This window comes from Cherax quadricarinatus, chromosome 1, assembly GCF_038502225.1.
Source record: "Cherax quadricarinatus isolate ZL_2023a chromosome 1, ASM3850222v1, whole genome shotgun sequence".
Lineage (NCBI taxonomy): Eukaryota > Metazoa > Arthropoda > Malacostraca > Decapoda > Parastacidae > Cherax > Cherax quadricarinatus.
The window spans coordinates 26965899-26987956 of NC_091292.1; positions in this window are offsets into that span (position 1 = coordinate 26965899).

Here is a 22058-nt window from a genome sequence, read left to right on the forward strand (position 1 = left end):
CGCGGCAGAACACAAGAAGAAAGGCAGAAACTGAGAGAGATGGTACAAAGGCGAAAGGAGGAAAGAGAGGGGATGGAGGAGACAGACAGGAGATCCCAGACCCAGGAAGAAGACCAAATACAGCCTCCCTCACAACTTCCTATAGAAGAACCCCATCCAGGTCAACCCTAGTGCAACCAAACATTCTAAACCAAAACATCGATGCCATATCCAATGCCCCCACCCACTGCATTACAAACTCCACCCCCACAGCAACCACCCATAGTTCCTCATCAGGTCTCCCACTTCCCCAACCCCAATATACCCCCCAGACCACAGTCTTAGAAAAGAAGTTGAAGGTGTGGTATACAAATGCAGATGGAATAACAAATATGTGTGAGGAGTGCCATGAAACAATCAAGGAGACATCCCCAGACATAATAGCAGTCGCAGAAACAAAACTCACCAGAATGATAACAGATGCAACCTTTCCACCCGGATATCAAATCCTCAGGAAAGACAGAGGGAGGAGGAGTTGCACTGCTCATTAAAAACCAGTGGGGTTTTGAGAAAATGGAAGGAATGGATGGCACGGGGCGAAAGGGACTACTTAGTAGGAACAATCCAGTCTGATGGACATAAGGTGATAATTGCAGTAATGTACAACCCACCATAGAACTGCAGGAGGCCAAGAGAAGAATACGATGAGAGCAACAGAGCAATGGTCGACACACTACCCGAGGTGGCCAGAAGAGCACACATGGGGGGAGCAAAGTTTCTAGTTATGGGCGATTTCAATCACAAGGAGATTGACTGGGTAAACCTGGAGCCCCATGGGGGTCCAGAAACATGGAGAGCCAAGATGATGGATGTGGTATTGGAAAACCTCATGCATCAACATGTTAGAGACACTACCAGAGAGAGAGGTGAGGATGATCCAGCAATACTGGACCTTGTATTCACCTTGAGTAGTTCGGATATCGAGGATATCATGTATGAAAGGCCCCTATGAGCTAGTGATCATGTGGTTCTGTGCTTTGACTACATAGTTGAGCTTCAAGTGGAGAGAATAGCAGGCATAGGATGGGAAAACCAAACTACTAAAGGGGGAACTACTCAGGCATGAGGAACTTCCTGCAAGACATTCAGTGGGAGAGGGAACTGACAGGAAAACCAATAAAAGAAATGATGGACTATGTGACAACAAAATGCAAGGAGACAGAGGAGAGGTTTGTTCCCAAGGGAAACAGAAATAATGGGAAGAACAGAACGAGTCCTTGGTTCACCCAAAGGTGTAGGGAGGCAAAAACTAGGTGTACTAGAGAATGGAAAAGGTACAGAAGACAGAGAACTCAGGAAAATGAAGAGATTAGCCGAAGAGCCAGAAACGAATATGCACAGATAAGAAGGGAAGCTCAGTGACAACATGAAAATGACATAGCATCAAAAGTCAAGTCTGACCCGAAGCTGTTGTTTTGCCACATCAGGAGGAAAACAGTCAAGGACCAGGTAATCAGACTGAGGAAGGATGATGGGGAGTTCAGAAGAAATGACTGAGAGGTATGTGAGGTGCTCAACACGAGATTTAAAGAAGTATTTACAGTGGAAACCAGTAGGACTCAAGGAAATCAGAACAGAGGGGTACACCAACAAGTGCTGGATGAGGTACACATAACCAAGGAAGAGGTGAAGAAGCTGCTATGTGAACTTGACACCTCAAAGGCGGTGGGACCAGACAACATCTCTTTGTGGGTCCTTAGAGAGGGAGCAGAGATACTGTGTGTGCCATTAATAAAGATTTTCAACACATCCATTGAAACTGGGCAACTCCCTGAGGTATGGAAGATGGCAAATGTAGTCCCAATTTTTAAAAAGGGAGACAGACATGAGGCATTAAACTACAGACCTGTATCACTAACGTGTATAGTATGCAAAGTCATGGAGAAGATCATCAGGAGGAGAGTGGTGGAGTACCTGGAAAGAAACAACTGTATAATTGACAACCAGCACGGTTTCAAGGAAGGAAAATCCTGTGTCACAAACCTACTCAAGTTTTATGACAAGGTGACAGAAGTAAGACAAGAGAGAGAGGGGAGGAGCGACTGCATTTTTTTGGACTGCAGGAAGGCCTCCGACACAGTTCCTCACAAGAGGTTACTGCAAAAGCTAGAGGATCAGGCACACATAACAGAAAGGCACTGCAATGGATCAGAGAATACCTGACAGGGAGGCAACAACGAGTCATGGTACGTGACGAGGTGTCAGAGTGGGCGCCTGTGACAAGCGGGGTTCCACAGGGCTCAGTCCTAGGACCTGTGCTGTTTTTGGTATATGTGAATGACATAACGGAAGGGATAGACTCAGAAGTGCCCTTGTTTGCAGATGATGTGAAGTTAATGAGAAGAATCAAATCAGACGAGGATCAGGCAGGACTACAAAGAGACCTGGATGGGCTACAAGCCTGGTCCAGCAACTGGCTCCTTGAGTTTAACCGCGCCAAATGCAAAGTCATGAAGATTGAGAAAGGGCGAAGAAGACCGCAGACACAGTATAGTCTAGATGGCTAAAAACTGCAAACCTCACTCAAGGAAAAAGATCTGGGGGTGAGTATAACACTGAGCATATCTCCTGAGGTGCACATCAATCAGATAACTGCTGCAGCATACGGGCGTCTGGCAAACCTACGGATAGCGTTCCGATACCTCAATAAGGAGTCGTTCAAGACACTGTATACCATTTACGTCAGGCCCATACTGGAGTATGCAGCACCAGTTTGGAATCCACACCTAGTCAAGCACGTCAAGAAATTAGAGAAAGTGCAACGGTTTGCAACAAGACTAGTCCCAGAGCTACGGGGATTGTCGTACGAAGAAAGGTTGAGGGAAATCGGCCTGACGACACTGGAGGCCAGGAGGGTCAGGGGAGACATGATAACGACATATAAAATACTGCGCAGAATAGACACGGTGGACAAAGACAGGATGTTCCAGAGATGGGACACATACACAAGAGGTCACAATTGGAAGTTGAAGACTCAGATGAATCAAAGGGATGTTAGGAAGTATTTCTTCAGTCATAGAGTAGTCAAGTCGTGGAATAGTCTAGAAAGTGAAGTAGTGGAGGCGGGAACCATACATAGTTTTAAGGCGAGGTATGATAAAACTCATGGAGCAGGGAGAGAGAGGACCTAGTAGCAATCAGTGAAGAGGCGGGGCCAGGAGCTATGACTCGACCCCTGCAACCACAAATAGGTTAGTACAAATAGGTGAGTACACACACACACACACACACACACACACACATACACACACACAGAAGAATTCACTCGATCGAAGACCAGGCAGAACTACAAAGGGATCTGGACAGGCTGCAGACCTGGTCCAGCAATTGGCTCCTGGAGTTCAATCCCACCAAGTGCAAAGTCATGAAGATTGGGGAAGGGCAAAGAAGGCCGCAGACGGAGTACAGTCTACGGGGTCAGAGACTACAAACCTCACTCAAGGAAAAAGATCTTGGGGTGAGTATAACACCAGGCACATCTCCTGAAGCGCACATCAACCAAATAACTGCTGCAGCATATGGGCGCCTAGCAAACCTCAGAACAGCATTCCGACATCTTAATAAGGAATCATTCAGGACCCTGTACACCATGTATGTTAGGCCCATATTGGAGTATGCGGCACCAGTTTGGAACTAGAGAAAGTGCAAAGGTTTGCAACAAGACTAGTCCCAGAGCTAAGAGGTATGTCCTACGAGGAGAGGTTAAGGGAAATCAACCTGACGACACTGGAGGACAGGAGAGATAGGGGGGACATGATAACGACATACAAAATACTGAGAGGAATTGACAAGGTGGACAAAGACAGGATGTTCCAGAGATTGGACACAGTAACAAGGGGACACAGTTGGAAGCTGAAGACACAGATGAATCACAGGGATGTTAGGAAGTATTTCTTCAGCCACAGAGTAGTCAGTAAGTGGAATAGTTTGGGAAGCGATGTAGTGGAGGCAGGATCCATACATAGCTTTAAGCAGAGGTATGATAAAGCTCACGGCTCAGGGAGAGTGACCTAGTAGTGATCAGTGAAGAGGCGGGGCCAGGAGCTCGGACTCGACCCCCGCAACCTCAACTAGGTGAGTACAACTAGGTGAGTACACACACACCCTCCACCACTTGACACAAACGCTTGACACAAACACGTGCCCCCCCTCCCCTAACCACCTCTCCCCCTTCCCTAACTACCTCACCTTAGCCACCTACCCCTCCCCCAAACCATCTAACCCCCCTCAACTACCTCCCTCCCTCCAATACCCATCCTCCAGCTCCCCCATAACCATCCATCCCCTCCCTCTCTCAAATGCATACTCCCCCCTCCCCTAACCACCTCTCCCCCTTCCCTAACCACCTAACCCTAGCCACCTACCCCTCCCCCAAACCATCTAACCCCCTCCCCCAGATATTTCTACCCCTCCAATAACCACCCTCCCCCTCCCCTACAACCATCCATCCCCTCTCCTCCTAACCATCTATTCCCCTCCCCCTAACCACCCATCTCCCCTTCTGTGGAGCAACCGGGGAACCTAGAACCAGGATGAGGACAAGGGGCTCCAAGGACGAATCTGGGAGGGAGGAATGGGAGGCAGAGCTCAAAAAAAGGGAGGAAGACTGGGGAAGGAGACTAGATGAGCCGGAAAGGAAGATGGAAGAGAGGTTAGCAGCAGAATGCAGAAGGTGGAAGCAACAGGCCACAGCAGCAGAAATCAAGATAGAGAGATTAGAAGAGGAGCTGAGACATCTGAAACAGCACAGAGACAAAGATATTACAGAAGTAGCATCAGCAATGGCTACATCAGACACAGACAACAGGTTTGAAGGGAGCATGGAAACTAAACTGTATGCAGAGGTCCTGTCAAACCCACATGGGGCCAAAACAAAGGCAGGGAGCACACTAGGACAGAATGAGAGGTTGGAAGACATTGAAGGAACTAGGACATGTGCAGGGACCATACCAGATACCTGTGGGGGCCAGGAACAGGTGAGCAGGAAGGACAAACCAAGAAGCATAGGGGCCATAACTAGGGAAGGGACTGAAGGAAGGAACACTCCATGGGAAGGAACTTAAACACATCAAAGGATGCAATGGGAGTCACAGTGGGAGGTGGAAAGGGAGAGATCCGTGTTTGTCTATGGGCTAGACGAAGCTAAAGGGGGAACTTATGATGAAAGAAAGCAGGAGGAGAAAAAAGCAATTGAAGATATCATGAAGGTGATAGGCGAGGGGGACATGACCCAGGTGGCAAATTTTCGGAGAATCGGGTGGTTCACAAAGAAAAGGAATCGGCCTCTCAAAGTAATTTTCAAGGCAGAATCAACCCGAACCATGATCCTGCAGGAGAAAGCACGGCTGAGAGGCAAGCAGGAGTTCCAGAGTGTGTACCTCGATCGAGACGAAAGGAGAAATGGGAGGAAATGAAAAAGGAGAGCAGAATAACCCAGGATCAAATGGAAGGACAAGCACACCCCCCAGAAACACCTGCAGAAGGACTCCAGCCACGACACCCCCAAGGCAACTGAACAATCCAAACCAACCATCACACACCGATCCCTCTGTTCTCACCCCCCGCACCACAGTTACAGTATCAGAACAGAAGTTGAAGGTTTGGTACACAAATGCAGATGGATTAACGAATAACCATGAGGAATGGCAAGTAAGAATCAATGAGAAGTTCCCAGACATCATAGCAGTTACAGAAACAAATCTCATGGAGACAATAACAGATGCAATCTTACCACCAGGATACCAGATCATGAGGAAAGATAGAAGGGGCAGAGGGGGAGGTGGGGTTGCTCTGCTCGTAAAAAACAGATGGAAATTCGAGAAAATGGAAGGCATAGATGAGACGGGAGAAAGAGACTACATAGTAGGTACACTTCAGTCTGGGGAACACAAAGTGGTCATTGCAGTGATGTATAATCCACCACAGAACTGCAGGAGGCCAAGAGAGGAATATGAAGAGAGCAACAGAGCAATGGTGGACACACTTGCTGAGGTGGCAAGAAGAGCTCGCTCCAGCAGAGCAAAGTTGCTGGTTATGGAGGATTTCAACCACAGGGAGATTGACTGGGAAAACCTGGAGCCACATGGGGGTCCCGAAACATGGAGAGCCAGGATGTTGGACGTGGTGCTGGAAAACCTCATGCACCAACATGTTAAGGACACTACCAGAGTGAGAGGGGAGGATGAACCAGCAAGATTGGACCTTGTGTTCACCCTTGGGAAGCTCAGACATTGAGGACATCAAGTATGAGAGTCCCCTAGGAGCTAGCGACCACGTGGTTCTGTGCTTTGAATACATAGTAGAGCTGCAAGTGGAGAGAATAACAGGAGTTGAATGGGAAAAGCCTGACTATAAAAGAGGGGACTACATAGGGTTGAAGAACTTCCTGCGGGAGGTCCAGTGGAACAGAGAACTGGCAGGAAAGCCAGTAAATGAAATGATGGAATATGTAACCACAAAATGCAAGGAGGCAGTGGAAAGGTTTATACCCAAGGGCAACAGTAACAACGGGAAGACCAGAACGAGCCCCTGGTTTGCCCGGCGGTGTAAGGAGGCAAAAACAAAGTGCAATAGAGAATGGAAAAAGTACAGAAGGCAGAGAACACACGAAAATAGGGAGATCAGTCGCAGAGCCAGGAATGAGTATACACAGGTAAGGAGGGAGGCCCAGCGACAGTATGAAAATGACATAGCATCGAGAATCAAGACTGACCCGAAACTGTTGTATAGCCACATCAGGAGGAAGACAACAGTCAAAGACCAGGTGATCAGATTAAGGACAGAAGGTGGAGAACTCACAAGAAATGATCAGGAGGTATGTGAGGAGCTGAACAGGAGATTTAAGGAAGTTTTTACAGTAGAGACAGGAAGGGCTGTGGGAAGACAGCACAGAAGGGAACATGAAGAGGGAATATACCAACAAGTGTTGGATGACATACGAACAACTGAGGAAGAGGTGAAGAAGCTCCTAAGTGACCTTGACACCTCAAAGGCAATGGGACCGGACATCTCCCCATGGGTCCTTAGAGAAGGAGTAGAGATATTGTGCGTGCCTCTAACCACAATCTTCAACACATCCCTTGAAACTGGGCAACTACCTGAGAAATGGAAGACAGCTAATGTAGTCCCCACATTTAAGAAAGGAAACAGAAACGAGGCGCTAAACTACAGACCTGTGTCTCTGACATGTATTGTGTGCAAAGTCATGGAGAAGATTATCAGGAGGAGAGTGGTCGAACACCTGGAAAGGAACAAGATTATAAATGAAAACCAGCATGGGTTCATGGAAGGCAAATCGTGTATCACAAACCTCCTAGAGTTTTATGACAAGGTAACAGAAGTAATTCACGAGAGAGAGGGGTGGTTAGATTGCGTTTTCCTAGACTGCAGGAAGGCCTTTGACACAGTTCCCCACAAGAGATTAGTGCAGAAGCTGGAGGATCATGCGCATGTAACAGGGAGGGCACTGCAGTGGATCAGGGAATACCTGACAGGGAGGCAGCAACGAGTCATGGTACGTGAAGAGGTATCACAGTGGGCGCCAGTGACGAGCGGGGTCCCACAGGGGTCAGTTCTAGGACCAGTGCTATTTTTTATATATGTGAACGACATGATGGAAGGAATAGACTCTGAAGTGTCCCTGTTCGCAGATGATGTGAAATTGATGAGAAGAATTAAATCGGATGAGGACGAGGCAGGACTGCAAAGAGACCTGGACAGGCTGGACATGTGGTCCAGTAACTGGCTTCTCGAATTCAATCCAGCCAAATGCAAAGTCATGAAGATTGGGGAGGAGCAAAGAAGACCGCCGACAGAGTATAGGCTAGGTGGACAAAGACTACAGATCTCACTCAGGGAGAAAGACCTTGGGGTGACCATAACACCGAGCACATCACCGGAGGCACACAACCAAATAACTGCTGCAGCATACGGGCGCCTGGCAAACCTGAGAATAGCGTTCCGATACCTTAATAAGGAATCGTTCAAGACACTGTACACTGTGTATGTTAGGCCCATACTGGAGTATGCAGCACCAGTCTGGAACCCACACCTGGTCAAGCACGTCAAGAAGTTAGAGAAAGTACAAAGGTTTGCAACAAGGCTAGTCCCAGAGCTCAGGGGAATGTCGTACGAGGAAAGGTTGAGGGAAATCGGACTGACGACACTGGAGGACAGAAGGGTCAGGGGAGACATGATAACGACATACAAGATACTGCGGGGAATAGACAAGGTGGACAGAGATAGGATGTTCCAGAGAGGGGACACAGGGACAAGGGGTCACAACTGGAAGCTGAAGACTCAGACGAGTCACAGGGACGTTAGGAAGTATTTCTTCAGTCATAGAGTTGTCAGGAAGTGGAACAGCCTAGCAAGTGAAGTAGTGGAGGCAGGAACCATACATAGTTTTAAGAAGAGGTATGATACATCTCAGGAAGCAGAGAGAGAGAGGACCTAATAGCGATCAGTGAAGAGGCATTGCCAGGAGCTGAGTCTCGACCTCTGCAACCACAATTAGGTGAATTAGGTGAGTACATGCACATGCACAGTCAGCTCAAAATCAGATTCCACAGTAGAAAGCGTATCTAAGGGACAAACCCGAGTACCAAAGTGTGTACCTCGACTGAGACAGAACACAAAAAGAATGGAAGATACTGAAAGAGAGGGTGCAACGTCACAAGGAAGAATGGGAGGCAATGAAGGAGGGGAGCAGGAGAAACCAGACCCAGGTGGAAGAGCAAATACAACCTCCTCCAGAACCACCCACAGAAGGAATCCAACCATGACAACCTCAATGCATCCAAACAACCTAATCTAAAACCCACACACTGTACCCTCTGCCCCCATCCCTTTCACCACAAACCCCACCCCCACAGTAACCCACACACTGTATCCTCTACTCCCCCATCCTCCACTGTGACCCCCTATAGGCCCCCGCTAGGGCTCCTGCTCCCCCGAACCCATCATTCGCACCAGACCACAGTTTTAGAAAAGAAGTTGAAGGTTTAGTACATGAACGCGGATGGAATAACAAATAAATGTGAGGGGTGGCATGAAAGAATCATAGCAGTCACAGAAACAAAACTCACTGGGACAATAACAGACGCAATCTTCCCACCTGAATATCAGATCCTGAGGAAAGATAGAAGGAGCAGAAGGGGAGGAGGGATTGCACTGCACATTAAAAACCGATTGAGATATCAGGAAATGGAAGGAATGGACGAGACTGGAGAAAGGGATTACATAGTAGGTACAATTCAGTGAGGGGAACATAAGGTAGTCGCTGCAGTGATGTATAACCCATCACAGAACTGCAGGAGGCTTAGGGAGGAATATGATAAGAGCAACAGAACAATGGTGGACACACTAGCTAAGGTGGCCAGAAGAGCTCACTTGAGTAAAGCAAAGTTACTGGTTATGGGCGACTTCAACCACAAGGAGATTGATTGGGAAAACCTGGAGCTACATGGGGGTCTCAAAATATGGAGAGCCAAGATGATGGATATGGTACTGGAAAACCTTATGCACCAACATGTTAGGGACACTACCAGAGAGAGAAAGGATGAACCAGCAAGACTGGACCTTGTGTTCACCCTGAGTAGCTCAGACATTGAGAACATTACATATGAATGGCACCCTTGGTGCTAGTGACCACGTGGTTCTGAGCTTTAAATACAACGTAGAGCTACAAGTGGAGAAGGTAACTGGTGTAGAAAATGAAAAGCTAAACAAAAGGGGGGACTACACAGGCATGAGGACCTTCCTGCAGGAGGTTCAGTGAGAAAGAGAATTGGTAGGAAAGTCAGTAAACGAAATGATGAACTACGTATCAACAAAGTGCAAGGAGGCAGAGGAAAGGCTTGTTCCCAAGGGTAACAGAAATATTGGGAAAAACCAGAATGAGCCCTTTCTTTACCCGAAGGTGTAGGGAGGCAAAAACTAAGTGTGCTAGAGAATGGAAAAAGTACAGAAGGCAAAGGACCCTGGAAAATAAAGAAATTACTCGACGAGCCAGAAACGAGTATGCACAGATAAGGAGGGAGGCCCAGCAGCAGTACGAAAACGACATAGCATTGAAAGTCAAGTCTGACTCAAAACGGCTTTATAGCCACATCAGGAAGAAGAGAACAGTCAAGGACCAGGTAATCAGACTGAGGAAAGAAGGTGGGGAACTCACAAGAAACTACCAAGATGTATGTGAGGAGCTCAACACGAGATTTAAGGAAGTATTTACAGTGGATGTAGAAGAGACACTGGGAAGACAAAACAGAGAGGTACACCAACAAGGGATATACCAACAAGTGCTGGATGAAATAGACATAGCCGAGGAGGAGGTGAAGAAGTTGCTAAGTGACCTTGATACCTCAAAGGCGCGGGACCAGAAAACATCTCAACGTGGGTCCTTAGAGAGGGAGCAGAGGCACTGCGTGTGTCACTAACCACAATCTTCAACACATCCTTTAAAACTGGGCAACTAGACGGCAAATGTAGTCCCCATCTTTAAGAAATGAGACAGAAAGGAGGCACTAAACTATAGCCCAGTGTCACTGACATGTAGAAGCTTATCAGGAGGAGAGTGGTGGAGCACCTAGAACGGAACAAGATTATAAACAACAGCCAGCACGGATTCATGGAAGGCAAATCCTGTGTCACGAACCTATTGGACTTTTGTGACAAGGTAACTGAGGTAAGGCATGAGAGGGAGGGATGGGTTGTTTGCATTTTTTTGGCCTGCAAGGTCTTCGACACGGTTCCTTACAAGAGATTACTGTAGATGCTAGAGGATCAGGCACGTATAACAGGAAAGGCACTGCAATGGATCAGAGAATACCTGACAGGGAGGCAGCAGCGAGTCAAGGTACGCGATGAGGTATCACAGTAGGCGCCTGTGACGAGCGGGGTCCCACAGGGGTCAGTCCTGGGACCAATGCTATTCTTGGTATATGTGAATGACATGACGGAAGGGATAGACTCAGAAGTGTCCCTGTTTGCAGATGATGTGAAGTTAATGAGGATAATTAAATCTGATGAAGATCAGACAGGACTACAGAGACCTAGACAGGCTGGACGCGTGGTCCAGCAACTGGCTCCTAGAATTTAACCCCGCCAAATGCGAAGTTATGAAGATCGTGGAAGGGCAAAGAAGACCGCAGACACAGTATAGGCTAGGTGGCCAAAGACTACAAACCTCACTCAAGGAGAAAGATCTAGGGGTGAGTATAATACCGAGCACGTCTCCGGAAGCACACATCAGTAGGATAGCTGCTGCAGCATATGGGCGCCTGGCAAACCTGAGAATAGTGTTCCGATACCTCAGTAATGAATCGTTCAAGACTCTGTACACTGTGTACGTCAGGCCCATACTGGAGTACGCAGCACCAGTTTGGAACCCACACCTGGTCATGCACGTCAAGAAATTAGAGAAAGTGCAAAAGTTTGCAACAAGGCTGGTTCCAGACCTAAGGGTCTACGAAGAAAGGTTAGGGGAAATTGGCCTGACGACACTGGAGGACAGGAGGGTTAGGGAAGGCATGATAACGACATACATAATACTGCGTGGAATAGATAAGGTGGACAGAGACAGGATGTTCCAGAGATGGGACACAGAAACAAGTGTTCACAATTGGAAATTGAAGACTCAGATGTGTCAGAGTTATGTTAGGAAGTATTTCTTCAGCAACAGAGTTGTTAGGAAGTGGAATAATCTGGCAATTGAGGCAGTAGAGGCAGGAACCATACATAGTTTTAAGACGAGGTATGATAAAGCTCATGGAGCAGGGAGAGGGAGGACCCACTAGCAGTCAGTGAAGAGGCGGGGCCAGGAGATGAGTCTTGACAAATAGGTGAGGCGAATACACACACACACGCGCACACACACACACACACACACACACACACACACACACACACACACACACACACACACACACACACACACACACACACATACACATAGGAAGCCACAATAAGAGTGTGGTAATGAATCCAATTATCATTTCTCTCTCTCGGTGTTGCCAAAGACTGAACCAAAAGCATTTTTTCCAGGAATTTTCTTTGGGGAGAAAATTCTCCATAGCTTTTTTTCCCTCATTATTTTTTCTTCATTAATCCATTGTCCTTTTCTCTCTTATTAAAAAATAGCTAATGATGTGTAAGGGAAAAGAGTTATTAAGATAATATTCATTAAAAATTATAGGGCGAGCATAGAGGTTTCAGTGGTATATTAAGAAATATTTCTTTGTTAAGCTGGATAATGATTCGTATATTTTAGATAATGTTTGGTGAGTTATATAGTGGTGAGCCAGGTCACGTAGTGGTGAGCCAGGTCACGTAATGGTGAGCCAGGTCAAGTAGAAACGAGTCAACTCACATAGTTCCTCGCAAAATCAAACAGCCACGAGCCGGGTCACGTTGCATTGAGTCAGGTCATGAAATAAACTACGGTACGGTTGAGATTTAAACCCATGGCGAGTGAGTCTTAAGCCCCACCCGTACCGAGGTTTGTTTACAATCGTGTTATTACGATGTGAGTCATGAAATAACGAGCCAGATCAAGTCAGATAAAGTAGTCACGAGTCGTTTGAAGACCTCTAGAGAGAGGTGAACCCAGTGACGAAACGTTCAATGCCTTGACGTAAAGGCAATAGAATGTTATTTTAAATAATGTTTTAATCAATATGAAAGATTACACTTTTTTTTATCATTCAGCATCTGGTCACTTCACTACAGAGAATCGTATCTGCCTATAAACTCATCACTTAACCATGAAAGGAATATCTTTTTTTCTGGTTTAATGACAAAGAACCTGGTTTAACTTATGCACACAGTATCCGCAATACACAAATCAGAAACACATGTATAAGGTTCACATATGACACACTATATGAATAACACTACTCACACAATTAGAGGTACACAGTAGTATTTAATGCTTACAATTATAACTATTATTTTTAAAGGGATGGACGGGTAAGCCAGCGGAAGGCCTCAGTCAGATGACCAAAAGCTCCAGCTGCGGATTATCGTATTACTAAGACCTGTCTCAGAAAACACTTGTTCAGTTATCTGACGAACCTACCTCATCTAACCTAACGAACACAATACTCACACAATACACAATAAACAATATACACACTAAACACACTATTCTTGTAAATACACGAAACTCTCGCATGATACGCACACAATACTCGACCAGTGCACACAGTGCTCGGGCAATACACACACAAACGCAACTTTTCACCAGGCATTCGCTGTGAAAATGCTGCCGACATGCTCTGTGGGACCCGGGAACACGTGATAAAAAAAAATGGTTCACTAAAGTCCGCCAACTCAATTCTTTTTATTCTTTTGTCCTTTTGATTTTGGACAAAAGTTTATATATATATAATGTTACAAAAAACGCGATTCTAAAAGCTTAGAGATCTCCAGTGAATACTAGAAAGGATTGCCCTTCTAGCATCCAGCCTGTTACTGGGTTTTCGTAACAAGTAGTCAGTATCCTTGTCCAATTATCCATTAGAATTCATTAAGATTCAATAGTGCTTCAGGATTACAACTGGTAGGCTACTAACTAGAGAAATTAAAATTTAATAAATTTATTAAGTCTAGAGGTATATTATCAAAGTAAATTAAATCAATCACAGTAATGAAAATAATATCAATCTCTCGAGTTCAATAGTATTGTGCTGAAAGCACATATCACATTTATAATTCTTACGTACCGTCTGGTACATTAACATTTAATAAGATATTACAAATATGTACAAGTAAGTGTGTATGTGTGTAAGTGCTCTAAGTAGTTCGCTATGTCTCACGACTCGACTAGACTTAAACAAGTGACTGACAAAGTCCTCTAATAAACTAACTTCTTGACCGACTGGCAACCAGAACAGTCTGCTTGAACAATGAAAAGAATGCTAAGCCCAATAGCCATATAACAAGCGACTGCGACACAATCAGGATCAAGGAGATAATATAACGACACTAAGTAGGGACCATCAGCAGATCCTCCACAAAAGTTACAAAACTCCCATACTACTGAATCTAAGTTCAGCATAGGAAAAACCCTGACTGTGACAATACACAGAAACCAGTACAAAATTAGGTCAGAAGCTATAGCTCAGGACCTGAGATGTTCAGAGTGTCTAAGCGACACACAACCTCAGTACAACGTCGAAAATCACTAAGTCTATACAATGTTCTGTGAACAGAGTTCTACAGAACTAACAAGAATAATGAGACAGACAATCTGTCCAACCACCAAGCGAGTCTAGAGCAGACTGAATACTTCAAGGGAGGTGAGGACACCCCCCCTTGATCACGTGATAGCCCCGTGGACAGCACAGCTCAGAAGCCGGCAGTATAACGAGCGACAAGCGATAATTACAGTAGTTTGACAATCAAGACTTGAACTGAGCACATATTATGTACATCCTAACAACATAAGTCAAATAAGAATATAAAGCAATATATTTACGATTTAGCTATTATCGCAAATATAAGCAATATAAAATTATATGAAAAGATAATATACATTATATATATACATAATAATCATTGAAACCCATTCAGGGGTTGCAACATATAAATATATATGTCGTGCCGAATAGGTAAAATTGGTTAATTAGCAAGAATTCATTTAAATTAAGTCCTTCCTAAAATTTTCTCTTATATGTATATATATTTTTTTCATTTATGTTAATTCAAAAATTAATAATTTTGTTCCAAAAGAACCTAATCATATTATAACAAGCGCAATTTAATTTAGCCTAATCCAACTAAATATATTTAGCTAAGTTTGCAATAATTTAATAATAAACACAAGGAAATATATATTTTTTCGTTAGATTCAGAATTATTTTTGCGAGATTATTGCATACATAGATTTTCGCTTGCCCTATTCGGCAAGAAGAGCGTTGCTATTTAAGCCAAAAATCGCAAGTTTTACCTATTCGGCACGATATATATATTATATATTTGCAGAATAACCACTGTCAAAAGGCTAGTGAACTTCTAAGCGCTTTCGTGATTTCACACACTATGACATAGGAGCGAGATTACACTTCACGGTCAACATACAACACCTGAACCTTTTATGACGATGCGGGTGATTTCAAGGACCTGTCAGAAACAGCTTATATTCTACCCAATTTTTATGATTTTAACTTGTCGAATATATCTTAAATTCTTCCCAAATTTTATTAATTATGAGTAATTTCTATAATCCTAAACCAATATTCATAACAATTTCAAAATTATTTTTCATGAAGCTTGATTCTATTATACTTTTCTCAACCATGGACCTGCTTGATACAACGTTTTTTGCCTTTTGAAAATCAATTGGATGGTTAAAATCTCTCGCAGAATAAATAGAGCATTAGACGCTTGTCTAATTCTAATGCTATATTTATTTTGTTGTAATCTTTGTTCCACACTTCTTCCAGTTTGACCATAATAAACTTTATCACATTTTTTACAGGAGAATGTTATAGACACAGCTGTTAACATTTTTGGGGGAATTTTTAATCAAAAGATTTTTTCACTATCAGAATTTTTAAATACAACTTTGAAATTTTTCATGGTAAGTTAGAACCAGCATATTTTTAATTGAATCTGGTTGTCCAATTTTTAACTGTAAAAGGTATTTCTAGTAAGTTTAAAAGATTTATCAAATAAGTGTTTTAAGTATTTTAGATCATTAGCTATTTCATAAATTTTCACGATTTCTTCATTAATGAACTCTGGGCTTCAAATACGCAGAGCTCTCAAAAACACTGATGAGAATACAGAAAGTTTAACTTTAACATGATGTAAAGAATAATAGTGTACATAAAAGTTAATTGTTTAGTTTTCTGTAAATTTAAAATTTAAAAGTTATTTTGTTCGAACTCAACAGCAAAATTTATGGAATGAGGTAGACTAATTTAACAAGGAAATGATTTATATCTATATTCTTGGGCATTAATCATAAAATATCAACATATCTGCATCATTTAACACAGTTGGGAAGGATTTTAAGTAATCTTTTTTCAAAGTATTCCATGTACAAATTGCTAAGGACAGGTGAGAGAGGATTTCCCATTGCCATACCAAACTTTTGAGTATAAAACTTGCTATTAAACACAAACTTTGCATCAACAATTCAGAGTTTAATAAGCTTAATGATTGTAGGTACTGGCCATGATAAATCGTAATTAACAAGTTCTTAGATAGGAAACTTAATAAATCATCAACTGCAACTTTTGCAAACAAAGAAGTAACATGAAAGTTTGCCATATTGTAAATTAGTTAAAGCAGTCATGATTAATTTATCCACTAAGTCTGTATTTTGTTTTAATATTTAAGTTAGAAATTTTTCCAACAATTGGGCTCAGCATATCTACTGGCCATTTAGATAATTTATAGGAAGCTGAACCTATGGAGCTAATAAAAGGTCTGGCTGGATTATCTGGTTTGTATGTTATTAATCCATACATATACGGTAACAATGGATTGGTAGTCATGAATTTTATGAGTTCGTCTTTGCCTTCCAGTAGTCGTATTATTGTTTTATTAAAATTGCTGTTAACAGAATCTAAGAGATTCTTTCTAATTTTGGAACAAGTATCTGTATCATTTAAAAGATTATCCATTTTGCATTAGTAATCCGTTTCTTTTAGAATTGCTATTGCATTTATTTTATCTGCTTTAGTAATATGCAAATTTTTATTACTAATAAGATTTTCACAAGACTTAAACAATCTTTGATGACAATTGGGAATATTTTACTCATTCCATCACTGAATAAATCATTGGATTCTTCTGAGTTACAGTTGTCCTGCGCATTGTGATATCACCTGTTTACTGTGATCAAACAAATACATATGTTCCGAATAGGTAAAACTGGCCAATTAGCAAGAAATCATTTAATATTAACTCCTTTTTAAAATTTTCTCTTATACGTTTAAACATATATTTTTTCATTCATCTTAATGTAAAAATTAATAATTTTGTGCCAAAAGCCTAATCCAACTAAATATATTTTAGATAAGTTCACAGTAATTTAATAAACAGACTCAATGAAATATTTTTTTTCGTTAGGTTCCGAATGATTTTGCGAAATCATTGCATACATAAATTTTCGCTTGTCTTATTCGGCAAGAAGAGCGTTGCCATTTAATCCAAAATAACAAGTTTTCCCTATTCAGCACGCGATATATATATATATATATATATATATATATATATATATATATATATATATATATATATATATATATATATATATATATATGTCGTGCCGAATATGTAAAACTGGTCAATTAGCAAGAACTCATTTAAAATTAAGTCCTTTCTGAAATTTGCTTTTATACGTTTAAAGATATATTTTCCTCATTAATGTTAATGTAAAAATTTTTAATTTTCCACCAAAAAAATCTTAGAAAACTTACCTAACCTTATAACAAGAACAATTTATTTTAGCCTAACCCAACTATATATATTTTAGATTTGTTTACAATAATTTAATACTAAACAAACACAGTGAAATATATTTTTTTCGTTTGGTTCAGAATTATTTTGGCGAAATTATTGCATACACAAATTTTCACTTGTCCTATATGGCAAGATGAGCGTTGCTATTTAAGCCAAGATAGCAAGTTCTGCCTATTCGGCACGACATATATATATATATATTGTGTGTGTGTGTGTGTGTGTGTGTGTGTGTGTGTGTGTGTGTGTGTGTGTGTGTGCGCAAGTTTGTCGTGTCTATATATAGAAACTCAAACCCGCAGAGACTTAACAGTAGATACATGGAGTGGGAGCTGTGTATAACTATGTGTAAAGTTACTTTATCAACAAATAAAGGACAGGAGAAAGAAATGACAAATGCGTATATGAAAGCTTGTACTTCGCTGATGTGAGTGTTGATCTACACAAGAATATGAAGGATATCGGCAAGGTAAAGTTGCATTTATTACTTCAACTGCAGAAAATTCAATTGGAATTATTGTTGTAGTGTTGAGACATAAACATTTGGTGAGGAAGTCACGTTTGAGCGTGAAGAGAAGACTTCGTGGTGGGTGTTACTAAAATTGTGTCAGTGTAATAACATTGGTCAGTATAACAGACTCACACGCAGACAAAAGGAGAACGTTATGTAATGAAGTTTAACTTAATTCTTTAATATATGCAGGCACATTAATATATGAAAAGTGACTTACTTATGAATGAAAATTTCTGGAAAGACAATTACATATTCATTATACACCGGCATAATGAAAGGCCGGAGAGAGACTTGGAAGCTACAAGTGATCACTTGCAGTAAGGACTGGTGGAAGTTTTAACTAAGACTGCAGTACGACGAATTAGCCAGCGGGGGTGATTAACCATGCCTGGGGGATTTAAACTATATTCACCTAGTTGTGGTTGCAGGGGTCGATTCACAGCTCCTGGTCCCGCCTCTTCACTGGTCGCTACTAGATCACTCTTCCTGCTCCATGAGTTTTTATCATACCTCTTCTTAAACCTATGTGTGGATCCTGCCTCCACTACAACACTTTCCAGATTATTCTGAAAACTCTATGGCTGAAGAAATGCTTCCTAGCATCCCTATGATTCATCTGAGTCTTCATCTTCCAACTGTAACCCGTTGTTGCTGTGTCTCATCTCTGGAACATCCTGTCTCTGTCCACTTTGTCGATTCCTCTCAGCGTTTTATATGTCGTTATCATATCCTCCCTATCTCTCCTGTCCTCCAGTGTCGTCAGGTTGATTTCCCTTAAATTCTCCTCGTAGGACATGTCCCTTTGCCCCAGGATTAGTCTTGTTACAAACCTTTGCACTTTCTCTAGTTTCCTGACGTGCTTGGCTGTGTGTGTGTGTGTGTGTGTGTGTGTGTGTGTGTGTGTGTGTGTGTGTGTGTGTGTGTCGCCCTCTGCCAATATGACCTCGAGATTAACGTCATATTCCGACGTAATTACAACGCCGTTCTTTCATCCCGGTCATCAAACACGGTCTTAGTAACTGAATTTTTCGTGGTGGGCTGTAGATGAATATCCATCTTTTCCATCCCACACTCTTTATCAATTGCTGTCTATCTCCCTCTTCTATGCCGGCCTGATGTTCTAAATATTTGACTCCAGCTCCTAAGGTCACCTCATTATCATCTTCAGACTAGGGCAATTGGTTCCTAATTCCTTTGCATCTATCATTCCTATTTTTTTAACCCATGTGTGAAGCCAGTCTCCATTCCCTCTCCTCCATTTATGAAGCCATCCTCCATCCTTTCTCCCCCATGCATCAAGCCAGCCTCCTCCACCACCTTTCCTCACATAACTCTCTTGCACTTAATCGAAACTCATTTGGGTTATCTAAGTGTGTCCGCACATTTTCTCCCCCTCCCCCACCCTGTTGGTATACCCAAGTATCTTTTACGTTAGGTGTCTGTCAGAGTAGAGGCACATTTATAGTGCACACCAATATTTTTGCCGCTGTTCCAGTGATATACAGTACTGCACTGTAATCCCAGTAAGGAAGTCAGCAGCATTACTATAGTTGCAAGACGTTAATTAAGGCTTGTTAATGTCTCTCAGCGGGTCTCTGAACTATGGCGACACTAACCATATCTTTGACTTCGATGTGTTTCACATGCCAGCATTAAAAATTTGAACAATTTGGATCGTAAAATAAAAGGACACAAGTGCAACTAATGTGACATTTTATTATGGTCACATTAGTTGCACTTGTGTCCTTTTACTTTACATATTGTCGGTAATTCTACCAACTTTATTACAATTTGGATCGTATGATCAATTTCGTCGGCTTCCACCGTGCTGCGGATACACTGTTATTCAGATTGAATATTGGCTAGAAGACAGAGAGCTACTGCAGTGTGGAAGGTCAGTAGGTATATAAGTGTTTCCATTACCCAAAATAGGAATTGCTCAAAGGAAATCCTGAGTGAGACGTACACACTGTTGTAAAACTCTCAGTCATCATTTCGGAAGATGGGGCTATCACAGCTGGACAGTTTATGGGCCAGCTTTGCAGCTGGATTTTTTATGTTGGAGCTGTGAGCGCCTCCCAGTGAAGTGAAGCCTGGGACGTGCACCCTCGCTAAATTTCCTACTTGGTCTGGTAGAGTTTGCTTTACTAGTTCATCTGATGCCGTCGAAGACGACAAGAAGACTAGAAAGGCATTTTGAGAGGCTGTATTTATTCCTGGTCCACTTAATATAACGAAGGGAAGAATAATAGCGGAGACATAAGAAAAGCTTTTAATATATTCAGAGAAAGAGAGAATTGATTGTTACTAATCGTTTGAGATGAAAGGAAATAGGAGGGAACATAAATGACAAACTATAAGATCAAAGAATTCCTTCAGTGTGAGAGCTGTGAACAAATGGAATGCATCCAACAGGGCAGTGATAAACTACGCAATTTAATTTAAGTTCAAAGACAAGGTCAAAAGTTAGAGCACATCACCCGTAGATACGGTTGAAAATTAGAAAACGTGCGCGCGCGCACACACACACACACACACACACACACACACACACACACACACACACACATGGTTTCAGAGATGGGAAATCCTGTGTCACAAACATACTGGAGTTCTATGACATGGTGACAGCAGTAAGACAAGAGAGAGAGGGGTGGGTGGACTGCAAGAAGGCTTTTGACACAGTACCACACAAGAGATTAGTGCAAAAACTGGAGGACCAAGCAGGGATAACAGGGAAGGCACTACAATGGATCAGGGAATACTTGTCAGGAAGACAGCAGCGAGTCATGGTGCGTGGCGAGGTGTCAGAGTGGGCACCTGTGACCAGCGGGGTCCCACAGGGGTCAGTCCTAGGACCAGTGCTGTTTCTGGTATTTGTGAACGACATGACGGAAGGAATAAACTCCGAGGTGTCCCTGTTTGCAGATGACGTAAAGTTGATGAGAAGAGTTCATTCGATCGAAGACCAGGCAGAACTACAAAGGGATCTGGACAGGCTGCAGACCTGGTCCAGCAACTGGCTCCTAGAGTTCAATCCCACCAAGTGCAAAGTCATGAGGATTGGGGAAGGGCAAAGAAGACCGCAGACGGAGTACAATATAGGGGGCCAGAGACTACAAACATCACTCAAGGAAAAAGATCTTGGGGTGAGTATAACACCAGGCATATCTCCTGAAGCGCACATCAACCAAATAACTGCCGCAGCATATGGGCGCCTGGCAAACCTCAGAACAGCATTCCGACATCTTAATAAGGAATCGTTCAGGACCCTGTACACCGTGTACGTTAGGCCCATATTAGAGTATGCGGCACCAGTTTGGAACCCACACCTAGCCAAGCATGTAAAGAAACTAGAGAAAGTGCAAAGGTTTGCAACAAGACTAGTCCCAGAGTCAAGAGGTATGTCCTATGAGGAGAGGTTAAGGGAAATCAACCTGACGACACTGGAGGACAGGAGAGATAGGGGGACATGATAACGACTTACAAAATACTGAGAGGAATTGACAAGGTGGACAAAGACAGGATGTTCCAGAGACTGGACACAGCAACACGGGGACACAGTTGGAAGCTGAAGACACAGATGAATCAAAGGGATGTTAGGAAGTATTTCTTCAGCCACAGAGTAGTCAGGAAGTGGAATAGTTTGGGAAGTGATGTAGTGGAGGCAGGATCCATACATAGCTTTAAGCAGAGGTACGATAAAGCTCATGGTTCAGGGAGAGTGACCTAGTAGCGACCAGTGAAGAGGCGGGGCCAGGAGCTTGGACTCGACCCCTGCAACCTCAACTAGGTGAGTACAACTAGGTGAGTACACATACACATACATACACACACACACACACACACACACACACACACACACACACACACACACACACACACACACACACACACACACACACACACACACACACACATGAGATTTAAGGAAGTATTTGCAGTGGAGAGAGGAAGGCATCTCGGGGGACAGAAAAGATGGGGACACCAGCAAGGAATATACCAACAAGTGTTGGATGACATACATACAGATGAG